We start from the raw sequence: 13,123 nt of genomic DNA, 5'->3' as shown, positions 1-13,123 counted from the left end.
CTACAAAGTGATGTTGAACTAAAGTCATGGCCAAATGTTTTTGGCATCAGCAAAAATTTGGGTTTTCATAGACTATATTTCTTTTTAAAAATATTTTTTCATTTCTTTGTTATATTAAAGAACAGTCATAAGCATTTCATACGTTTCACTGCCAAAACGTTAAGGCTATTTTGTTTTAGATAAATAGCATTATTATAATATGTTTAGTTATATTTTTTTTTTTATCTACAATAAAATGGATCAGACTTTAACTGTATTATCAACACAATTTTTTGGGGGATTGTTCAAGCTCAGTACATATCTCTCTAAACACACTAATCTATATAAATTATTCAGAAAAATCATAGATATTAGCTGCTACAATTTAGTTTGAGCTCTTAATTGAAACTGTGTGCTTTCACAATATTAAGTGAGCAAATCCCTGTGACTGTGGATTTGAAGTATTCTGCTAATTCATTGCTGCACTTGTTCTCCTACTTTGCCACTGTCATGAGCTGAATAAAGAAAATAACCTGAACGGGCAAATTATCTGACTCAGCTCCCATAGCAGCAGCCCTGGCAGCCCAGGAGCCACATGCTTGGAGCTTCACCAGAACAGCTTTCCCTTAAGAGAGCCAGCAAATAAGACTGAGTACAATGTGGGTAAAAAGCAGATGATGAAAGGTAAATATGAATTCCAGGTGGGGTTTTGTGATCTCTGCTTTTGTATCCCTCTTCTCTGGCAAAAAGTGCCTCGAGCTGGGAATCAGTGGCCTTCAGTGTTTATTTCTGTGTAGTGTCTGAGATGAGAAGCTTCTCATCTCCCATATACTGACCCAGGATGTGACCCACCCTGAAGGGATGGTTGTAAGAGCTGTGGTAGGATACATGGACACGAAAAGCAGTCACTTGTTTTGTTTAAAAAAAAGAAAGCTTTCCAAATCACATACTTTTTATTTTTACCTTCACTATGCCCTTTTAAACTATGTAATACTGCATGGAGGGTGTATACATTTGGGACTCACTACTTCATCGTAATGTTGAACTTTTGATGCACTTAGTTGCTTAGTTGTAAATGGCATAGAGGATTGTGGACAGGACAGGCAAAAAGTATGCTGGTGGAAGTAATAAAACAACCTGGTATTTTTGTCAAACAGCAATTGACATAAATATTTTTTTTCTGCCATACTAAATTTTAATATGTGTATTAGTTACACCTAATGTTGGAAAAATCCCCTTTTTTCACCTTGTATTTTACTGCTACATTCTAGCAGATGTTTTCTCTGCTGGCAATGAATGTGTTATATTAAATTACCAAAGACATCAAAGCAAAGAGCAGTACAATGAGGACATAGTAGGTTCTAATAACACCAGATAATTTGGAACATCTTACGTGGAGCTGATGCAGCCACCGGATGCTTTATTCTTCAATTTCAAAGGACCTATTTTATGAAACGCACATAGTTTCTGAAATGGAAACTTCCTAATGGTCATCTGGGGTCTACTTAATGGTCTCTTATTGCTTACTACTTTCGTATTTATGAATGTACGATTCTTTCCGAGTGCAGACTTTAGGAAACAAACAGGAGACAGAAAGACCAGTCAGTTCTGGGCAGTAGAAGCTCATCTCTGGCTGAAGACTGCCCTTCTCTGCAGAGACGTTGATTACTATGGAGCATGCCCCAATAGATGTCATTAATCAAGTTAATGAAACACAATGTCAATAAGAACCCTAACAAGATTTCCCTTGCAAACCAATGGCCTGTCTGACATCAACATAAAAAACCCTGCTAATGGAGTAACTGCTACCCCCATGTGATGAGGATTACAAGTGTTAGCCACAGAGTTGGGCTGAATAAGCCCATGTGGAGAATGTAAAATGAAGAAGAAGAAAAGGGGAGCACAAACAACTCTGCATTGCTCCTGGGTGGTTTATTTGTAGATCCAGGGAACAGACAATTTTAGAATGGGCTGATTGTTATGCCTAGTGAGCGAAAACAAAGTATGAACTCAACACATGGGGAAAATGCATAATTATGTTTTATTAACTGATTCTTACTGAAATGATCTTTCAGGTTAAAAGCAGTTCACATTTAAATATTAAGGTTGGTGGGGCTTTATATTTATGTCATAAATAACAAATCCCATGAAAATATTAAAACACCAACCGGGTGTTTGTGCACAACTTTGCAGGTCTGAGTTACAGTATTATTTAAAGATTAATACATGTAGCACTGTGGAAACATCTTGAGCTGCCTTTCCTTATATTTTGCTTTGGAGTAGCCAGACTTTCTTGCAATTTTCAAAGTGGTCTTGAAAAATAGTTCTCCAGGGTTTTCGAAGGTCTTTCAAAGTCCTTTGGATATTGGCAGCTTCTTCACTCATTTTCATCCTAGTCCTTGTGCTGGACCATGAGTCATCCAAGCACATGTTATCTAGCCACCATTGTCACACAATACAGTCAGAACTTTTCATCATCAGCTTAACACACGGAAGACCAGAATCATTAAAAATTTGCCATCACATTGCTTAAAGAAATTACAAGGAAGCTTACCTAAGAGAGTTCAGGTTGTTTTATAGAATAAAGATGCTCATTTCAAATACTGATTTTCATGCTGATAAGAAATGTACAAACTAAGCAAAATATGAAGAGATATGGGGTGACTCAAGACTTTTGCACAGTACCATATGTGGTGCACTAGTACTGAATTTTGATAATAAGTTTGTGCATTAGAGCAAGCCTTAAGATGCATAGGGCTTGTGTTTATCGTAATGCAGTAATGCACCACTCAACGCAATAGTGTAACAACAATGGAGTTTTATGGCATAGGGGAATAAGCTAGATCACGCTTTCTTCTTACTGCTTTATAAATATTTGATGCACTCTTTGAAGAATATCATGAAAGCTGCAAGGTAAAGAAACTGGAAAGTATTGTAGATTGTGTACAGACAGACTTGTGAACATCTGCATTCTAAATGACCGCAGTCACCCAGGGAAGAGATCACAGCACACACAGCGATGTCCCTGTTTCTATCTGTATGGCCTTTTAATCTCTAGTTCACACCCGTGTGTGATGTGTCAGGCAGTTATGTCTTTATTTATTATTTGACATAACGCAAATGACCCCTGAGTGCCTCAGATATGTCCTCTTGCAATTTGTTTGAACAATTACTTGTCATTGCTTAATTAGGCAAAACGAAAGGCTAAATAATCATCACTCTTCTTCTCTAGCAGTTCACTCTCCATCTTTTCTCCCTCTCTGACAGGGACGTAATGGTTACATATTGCTCTTAATGCAAAGACACTATAAAAGCCAATTTCCTTAGCCAAGTGCTATTCGAACTTCGATCTTAAGTAATACCCTATAGAAATGTTAGCTGACCAAATGATTTCATGTGACATCATTCCCTTTCTGCTTCTTCTGTGGCAGCTTGTACTTTATAATGTCAATGCACATTAATACATATTTAAAACAAAGACAAAAATGGAGAAATACGTGACGCAGATTCAATCAAAAGTGCAGGGGGAAAAAAGCAACGGATTAGGGTGTGGGGGAGGTTATGGGGGAAAGTGGAGTTTATTTTAGCCTGAACTACCCGGGGGATGTGGCACAAATTGGCCACAAAAGAGGCTGTTGTGTGAATTTTTATAGATAAGGTTAGTATATGAATAATTACATGGACACCAAAAACAATAAAATGAGGTTACTGACTTAAAACTATGAGCATCAAATTTGTTTCTAGTTGGTAGTCTGTTTGGTTGTCAGAGAAAAACAGAATGACATTTAAGTGACATTCAATAGCTTTAGCATTGCACCCAGCAACAGGAGATAATCAGGTTGGTGTACAAGAAGGATACCCCCCCCCCCCCCCCCTCCCCCAAGAATATAAGATGAGTGGCAAAATTTTCCTAATGACTATGTACATGAAAAATTCTGGATAAAGCTAGACAAAAAATGGACATATAACTGATTTTAACTTTCAAAGAGAGTTGAATTTGTCTGTCTACTTATTTAAGTCCATCATTCCAAACTTATGAGAAGAAGACAGATTTCAATTACGCAACATAAGACAATAATTTAAATTAGACAGTTCAGGCAACTAATCTGGATTACAATTCTGCAGATAATCCAGACAGCTCCTTTTCATAAGAACATATCAATAGCACTTTTGTCAGGGGGATAAGATTTTCTCAGCTTCCACTGAGCACTTTCTAATGGCTTCATATTAGCTTCATTAGAATAGGCTTACACATTACATTACAGTAGTGTAACGATTCCATGACAGTTTCTGAAGCAACATGATATCTTGTGTTGCAATCTTAACTTAGTTTAAAGTGACAAAAATACATACTGTACATATACATGTACATGTATGTACATGTTTGATATGTTGGTCACTGCTGTGCAATCATGCCGTGTTTCAATTTTTGAAGGCTCATATTTAAATAAAAAAATGTAAAAAGATTTTAAAATTTCAAATGTTACCAAAGTTGCTCAATTTAGTTCTTACTGTGCGAGAAAAATGCACTAACATTGCAAATATTGATTAGACACTTCCGAATTGCTTTAATGTTCCATCACATCCAAAAGGTGCTCTATTGGGTTGAGATCTAGAGACTTTGAAAGCCATTGAGTACAATGAACTCATTGTCATGTTCAAGAAACCAGTTTGAGATGATGTGAGCTTTGTGACATGGCATGTTACCTTCCTGGAAACATTCATCAAAAGATGGGTACATTGTGGTGTTAAAGGAACATGGTCATCAACTATATACAGGTTAGCCATCACATTTGAACAATGCTCAGTTACAGGCACAAAGGAGCCAAGAACATATTCCCCACAACCTGTGTTAAAAAGCAATTGAACAGATGTGCCTAATTACGAAGTAGGAAACATTTCCATCAATTTTTGGCGTTCACAAAAACCAGTAATGTTGTCCAATAGTTTTATTAAAAGATGCCTCCAAAGCCAGTTTCCTTACTTTCCCTGGTGCTCTTTACCCTGGTCAACGCATGAACCAAATTAAGCAAAAAAATCATAAAAAAAAAATGACCATCAAAAAATTGTAACATAAGTTTTTGTAACATAAAAATGATATCAAGTAATTAAAATCTTAAATCTTATTTACCTACAACATAATCGTTTTAGCTTTAATCAGGGTGGAATTATTTTTTTACACAGCTATATTTATTTGCTGATGTAGTGGTTTGCATTAGCATTTAACTGAACAATGTCAAACCCAGAGAGGATTTCTAAAATGTACTAATTGCTCAGTCCATTTAGAAAAACAAGAGGTGAGTATTGGCAACAACATTGATAAAAACATTACTAAATGTAAAAATAATAAACATATTTGAATTCCCACTTTGATCAAAAACTGCATTAAGAAGCTCATTAAGATAGTGATGTTGTATGCAGTTGCCCTGAATCGATCCTATGGATGTTACTATGGAGATTTTTTTCCTTAGGTTAGGTTACAGAGGTCACTCAGAGTTCACTTAATAGAGGAGCTTCACTTGAAGGAATGTAATGACTGAGCATCTCTCTAGACACACTAAGGGCACAGAGCTCCTCTTTTCAAAGATTAGGTAAAAATCATGTCCGACATTAATATTCCGTCTGTCTCTTATAAGACCTGTGACATTTGTAGTGTCTTATTCAGAGAGTAAAGTATGAAGAGTAATGTACAAAAAAACAACAGGTCCTTCAACTAAATCATTTGTTGCTACAGTACCGCCTGAAACGACCCATGTAAGCATTCCTGAAACAAATGCTTTTAAAGGTCAGACAAAGGTCACATTAGGTGGAATGAAAGTGGCATGGACACATTTTACTGTTCATTGAGAGACTGGACTCCAGTTTATTTACTTGAACCTTTTCTTTTACTCACTCGTTCTAACTCGTGGTTTGGTTATGTTTCAGCAACAACTGAGAAAAAAACACCTGAGTTAAAATTAGGAAAAGAACTTGCATTTCACAAAACTGTTTACTGTGCAGACACTAGTTCAAAGCTGTTGAGCCACCAGAGGTCATTTTCCTTAAAGCATAAATATTGGATATCATAAATAATGTAAACAAATACATAATTTTGTATAATGAACCCTGTTACTTTATTTCAATTTATGTGTGCATTGCTGCACTCCTTAGCCAACATTTCCTCAGTGGTATTGCAGTGTGACCAAACCTGGTACCACAAGTTTTCTCTGGCACTCACTCAAACATATACAGTCACTCAAACACAGAGTTAGATTACACTAATGCCTAATACACGCATGCATTGTCTGTACAACAAAGAGCTTTGGACATTTTCCAGTGAACTCATGGAAGAATGAGTATGCAGTGTTTCTGTACAAATACAAGAGCTTACAGAGTAATTTCATGATTTCACACAAAACCATGTGAAAATATTTGTTTAATAAATGCATTACATTGCCTTTTATATGCCAGGCAACCAACCCAACATTGTACCAGACAAAACACAGACAAATCCTAAGAATTATTGTACTGACTCCAAACTTGATTGTTTGTCCTATTCGCACATGTTTACAGGAAATACAGCTTTTTATTTCCTGTAGTTTCGCCTTATCTAAGCTGCACTATTTCTGTGAGAGCAATGGTTATTGTTAATTAATTTATATGTGGTTCCTATAAGGAAAGATGTATTTTATGATTTTATCAGCCTAAGGTTAATTCATTTCATTTTTACTTTCTCTCCATTTTATATATGTGTTGTTTTTATATAGTTGCTGGTTGGCACACTTGGCATCTGGATTACTGGGCGCATGCAGCCAGTGGCACAGTAGAGCAGTGTCTTTAGATTAGTTTGACTTGAGAGTTATTGATCCCTTTGGGGAAATGTGCTCATTACAGCAGCAATAAAATTTAGCTTAGGGAGAGACGAGAATAATATAATTACACAAATCTAAAATAAACAGAAGGCGGTCAAGGTGCATCTCAGCACAGTTTGCGGGAAGGAAGTCAATTAATGGATGTTGTGTTTTTGCCAGTTGCGCCTATTTATCGACGCTGACATCTTAACATCTCACTTAACAACAGCATAGCTGAAGAGGCTTTCATGACCTCAGAAATGACAAAATCATTTTATGTGTCTTTATAGTATCTGTGTTTGATCAGACTTTGCTTCACAACTCTGTAAACTTTCTTTACACAGCACGGAGCCTTGTATGACAAAGAAACACAGATACATCTGGCAGTACAGTTTCCTTCAGAACTATTGCTCTTTCAGGTTTCTTCCTAACGAGCTGGTGGAAGACGTTGTTTAGTCAGCTTCTCATCTAGCTTGAATCTTCATCCTGATAAACATCCTCACACAAAAACAGAAGCTTTAGATGAAAACCGTGAACCTGTTCTGTTTATGTTACAGTATTGTGCGTTCTTTGGTGTAAATCAGTGAGCTGTTTTTTGTGGAAAGAAAAGGCTTGGTGGTTGAATCGTATGTAGACAGAGTGTGATTGTTGAAAAATTTGTCACCGTTAGGTCTTGTTAGTTAAGAGTGTTATGAGGTCATCAGCAATGATGCATTGCGTTACAAGACAAACCAGATAGAGCGAGTGCAAGTGGTATTTTAATTACGACACACTCCCCTCTTGCTGTAGTTCTTCCTGTCAGGCAATATAGTATAGACTGTATATTAAAGATGGAATCTATCATCCTGTCCTGATTTCCTCCCATTGATGTGTAAGCCCTGGTTATGAAGTGTCCACATGCTCATACTCTTGTGAATTATCCACCACAAGTTAGACCTCCATTAAACCTTCATCATTTTATTATCTTTTTTTTTCCTCTGCAAAGGGCTATAATTTAGAAAACAGACATTGTTTTTCATTAAATAAGATTTGAAACTGGAGACTGACAAGTGCGATTTCTATACAATCAGACTCTTTTTTTTGAGCCAGAGGAGTAAATGAAGAAATCCTGCTTTAAGGCAGTGAGCTTTTAAATCCATAGAACTGTCCCATGGTGCTTTGGATGAACCTGTAATTGTCCACCGACACTGATTCTGGAAGAATGGCTTTGCTGATACAATTCAGCAAGGAGGCAAACTAGCTTTTCTGCTAACCTAGAAATTCACGAGGTAACTAGCTAATACATGAAGGAGTTAACAGGACCAAACTGTTTACAATGTAAAATATTAATGTTAAAAATGGTTTCTTTTATTGCTAGATGTGGTTCATGATATAATAAAGTTACATATATAAAATCTTTACAAATAGAAAGCACGTATAGGTCAGATAAGAGTCTGAGCCTTTTTCTGAAGTTGGAGGCTGTGCCTGAGGATGCATTCTAGCAGGGTGAACTGATGTTAAACAAGATAATATTGTTGCTGTAGTCTTTTTCTGGCTCCCCTGAGAGCTAATTACTGCTCTGGCTAACTTGCATAGTTGCAACATTCTTTCTAAATTGACAATAGTGTTGAAACATTGTGATGGCTGTGCAACTACGGGATGCACAGCAAACTAGATGATGTCAAAGTTTTTTTTATTTACCATATCATTAGAACCGAGTTCTGTAATGCACTTCACTGAAAAGGTGAAAAGATGTAAGACAGTTGCACCTTTGCTCTCTGGAGATTGGGATGACCTTTAAGAGTCATTAATTTAAATATGCTTGGAACTGATTGATTCCATCTTTTATCCACACCAAATATATAGCTATGCTTTCTCTATTTTCTTTTTAGCCACGCAGATTTAAATAATGATTGTGCTGCATAATTCATATAAAACCAAACCTAACATTTTAGTTTGCCATTGGGTGTAAATAATCATTTGTGTGACCTATATTTATATTTAATAATTAAAGACAGTGAAAAGTAATATTGCTGTGAGTAACTCGCTGATGCATGTTGAGCTGCTAAGTGAGCCCTTGGTTCCTTTAAGCAGCGAAAACAATATTTTGTCCTGTTTCTGTCAAAATGGTGTTGTTTTACACTGTTTACTGTGATCTTAAAACTCTAGCAAGTTCTTGAAACTGTATTCTTCATCTGCTGGGGGATTAAACAACATTTCATCTCTGCACAAGGACCTTGAAAGGTCAATTTTGAATAAATGAGAAAAGCACCCTTGTGCTAGCGAGTCAGGGGTACCATTGTCACAAGGGGGAGGGGGATGAATAGAGGCTTTGGTACCTCATGTGATAGGAAAACATTGGCATGAACCAACCACTGACTGTTAGGCACAAGCAATCTCCATACACAGCATGCTGAAATAACCTTGATGGTGGAAACTGAATTTGATTTAGCGTAAAGAAATAAGTGATGCTGTATTTTGAGCAGGATTTCCATAAGGTAATAGGCAGCACAGTGAGACACAAATAGGATTCCAATTGTCCCATTAGCCCTGATGAAATCGGGAAAATGTCTGGGCAAGGCGAAACATCTAGAACTGATTGAAGGGAACATCCGAGGAATTATAGTTATTTCTGACCAGAAGCATTAGATTTTGTGACAACAGCTGAAAAAAGGTATTGCATTAATATATTCTAGGTATGGGTTTTCCCCAAATCACGTGGTTTGAAACCATCATCTTTGGGGTTATAAACACATCATGGGATTGAGATGGTAACACATTAATATGGCTGGCATTTTTGCCCTACCAAGCATTTAGAAATTTGGACTATTTTGCCTATATTTGTCACCCAGAGAGAACTAAAGTAACCTAGACTTAAAAAAGAGACTTTTCACAGCTTCCTCAAAATGCAAAATTGCCCATAAATCACCAGGACAAACTGCAGGAGCTTGAGGTAATTCTATAAAAGCAAGTGTGAGAGGAGGCAGCCATTTCATTGAAGTAGAAAAAAACCGACACCCTTTGTTGGCATCTAAAAGTTTAACACAATTTTGCTCTTTTTCTTCAACAGGCTTCAAACTCACTTAAGAGGCACAGAGGCTTTGAACTTTCTCAGCAAAATTGAAATAGTGGAAGACATTGGTTACGAAGTGTTATTGAAGACATTACACTGGAGCCTCGTTGAAGTTATGGTGTCTCTGTGAGAGTGTTCCTATTTTAATTCAGAATGAGAAATAAAGCAAGAGTGATGTAGCCTGGCAGTAATCGCAGGATAAATTTTTGACATAATGTCACTTCGTCTCAGGGCGTGTCATTTCCATTAGATATGACAAGGCAGTTAGTTGAGAGGGGGAGAGGAAGAAGAAGGGAGTGACGTGTGGGTGAGAGAAAGTAGGAGCGGATTTGAAGGGTGGAAAAAGGGAAGTTTTTGCAGAATGAGAGAGAAGCATTTGTTTGATCAGCTAGGAGTGAGGGAACTGCTGCAACTCTACAAATTCATTATGCATTTGTTCTATTGTCAGCCTGATGAGGAAGTGATCAAAATAAAGCTGTTTAGTCCTTACTGTTTTGTTTTGTTTTTTTGGTAAACAAACAAACTCCATACTGTGATCATGAGGCGCAGTGCAGCATTTCTCTCCAGGTTTCTGTTTGGTAAAATACCACAGTCTTGATTTCTTGGAAAATACAGGTTAATCTGTTGCAGAGGAGCAAGGATTGATATTACCTCATTGTCAGGAAAACATTTATGAGTTTTAATCTCATACTTCCATTTTTCCTGTTGTATTGATCCATTTTGTGCCATCTGCAAGCTTTGTGAATAAATTGAGCTACCATGCAAACAGAGAATGTGGTGTCCCAACATCAGCAGGGTGATCAATGGCAGAGACAACCCGGGTCAACAGTTCTGATGCCTGTGTTTACTGAGGCAAAGTATTGAAAAAGAGACGGGCTGGTGGAGTAGAGAGTGCAAACTAGAATCAATACAACAGCTATCATCATTTGCAGGGTTTATTAATGGCTTTGCCCCTAGCTGGGAAAGAGAATAACACTGACTTGCATTTGGGCAACCAGCACGTCAGTGTTTATGCAGCTGGCTTCCTATCAATCATCACAGTGTAAGTTGCTCTCAGCAATGGTCTAGTTACCTCCACTCACCTCATCAAAACGCCCCCCTCAATCATGTAATGAATGGCATCAATTATGAGACCAAGCTGCCAAGATATACAAATGATTCAGAATGGGTCAAAGTCTAAAGGCAGGCAAAAGTGATTGTGCATTGTGTAGTTTAATTCACTTTCTTTCACTCGCCTACTGGCTGCAGCTCAATGCAGTTTTCTTTCTTGCATTTTAAAAGGTATGTCTTCCTGTTTTGTGACTGACAAATGCATCAGTCACACTGGATACAGCCATAAGGCAACGAGTGTTTCAACCAATAGGTGTATCCTATCTTGGTGGTAGTCAGGAAATTTCCCCTCTGTAAAAAGCTTTCCTGCTCAGTCTACAAAACTTGTCATCTATGACATCAGACAGCAAAGAAAAACACATGGTGCCTTTCATGGCAGATGAATTGTTTGTACAGGATGTGGCAGCTCTAAAGAATAGGGAGTATGTTCAGTCAAATATGCCGGTGTAAAGAAAATGAACAAATCCATTTTTCCTGCTGTCAAATAAAACTGCTCAGCGCTGGTAATGGATGAATTAAAAAAAAGACAAAAGGTGTGCTATTTTAGAGTTCAGAGACAAAAAATATTAGAGGGATTTATTATTAATATAGAAGAAGAGATGTGATTAAAAATGTATTTAAACAGTGTAGTTAAATCTATATGACACTGAGTAAAAGCAATGGCATAAACCCATATTAGAATAATGTATGAATTTCAAAAGACAAGAAAAATGGAAAGAATGTAGGAAGTTATCAGCTTTTCTGTCTCTGCACAGATTAGAGCGTGGCACTTGCCTTAAGGTACGTTACTATGCCCGTAGGATTAGCCCACTTTAATAGAGCTCCCACTGCACTGACCCAGAGACTTGAAATCGTAGCCCTGCTTGACAAAGTCTCCCCCACAGGCCGGCTAACCACATCTAAGATTACCATATTTGAACCGAAAGCTCTGAAGTGTACTGACATGAATAGCAGAGCAGAGATCTAGGAGTGATCCTCCTGCTTCTTTCTTTTACAGTCATCTTCTTGCTGCAATGCAAGGCATTCGCTTGTCTGAGACTCCAGTAAATCTGCTGTACCTGCAGCAGAAAAATGATGCAAGAATATATTTAGCAGCCTAAAAAACTGTATTCATTTAGTGCACTAACACTGTCACTCCAATCATTTGACAAAGCACACAAGGCAAAGACTTTAATTAAAAACGGAAGATAACATGATAAAGTAAAACTGTGCCTCTTTGATTCACATATCTTTCATAGCATAAGAACCTGCTTTCATTCACATTATTTGGCATAATTGGAGTCATATGTTATTCATTTTATGTTTGGCCTGTATTTTTCCATCAAGTGTCCTTTTATTGTACGACTGTGAGATGAACAATGTGTGCACTCATCTGTGAATTCTCCACAGAATTCTTGACAAGGCTTGAAAGATAGAGCAGGCGTGAAATAGTCAGATCTCCGTGTGGAAGTGGAATCGTTGTCTCTGCATGTGAAGACGAAATCTGTTGTTGTTGTTGTTTATAAAGGGCAATTCCCACTTCTTTTTCAGTTGCTGTCAAGTTAGTTTGTTTGGAGAACATGCAAAACAATTTGTAAATGGATAAATGAATGGAATGGTAAAGTGTACTAAAAGAATTACATTTTTAAGGAGGATGGCATTGTGCATGTTATGTCCAAAGAGCAATGCTGGCTTCATAAATTAGTCAGTTTAACCAATATTTAGGAAGACATTGCACATTCCCAGTTTTTAACAAAGCCTCTGAAAATCTGTTTTGCTCGTTAGTTAATCCAAGTTATCTTTGAATACAATGCTCATCCACTAATCCCCTTCAGTCATAATATTTATATTTGCAACTTTATGCATACTAAACACAAATGAAAATAAACTGGGCTGCCTGAGTGGTTGATATGCCATGACTTTAGGAAAACATTAAAAAAAAATCTTCCAGTAGGGAACCCCGAGGCCCCTGGCAAATTAAGGTCTCATCATTATCTAACTTTATTCACATTGTTTATAGCATAAGAAATTAGTGCAATTTTGTCTGTAAGGAATGAGTGAGATGTCTCTTGCTGAGGGCAGTTGCTGATGTGAAGTGCAAAAGAAATAAATTAATTAATCAAGTGAGGTACAGCAGTAGCCTCAAGGTTAACGGATCTGGCTAGCAGAAAGT

The 13,123-nt window shown here is 37.2% G+C and overlaps 1 protein-coding gene across 6 annotated transcripts in view; it reads left to right on the top strand.

Moving 5' to 3' along the window:
• Positions 1–13,123, top strand: part of LOC113022045 (glutamate receptor, metabotropic 4) — a 199,071-nt gene that overhangs the window by 115,799 nt on the left and 70,149 nt on the right. The window lies entirely within an intron of this gene.

This window comes from Astatotilapia calliptera, chromosome 5, assembly GCF_964374335.1.
Source record: "Astatotilapia calliptera chromosome 5, fAstCal68.1, whole genome shotgun sequence".
Taxonomy (NCBI): Eukaryota; Metazoa; Chordata; class Actinopteri; order Cichliformes; family Cichlidae; genus Astatotilapia; species Astatotilapia calliptera.
Note: the sequence above shows the minus strand (reverse complement) of the source record. Positions and strands in the feature narration are given on the sequence as shown.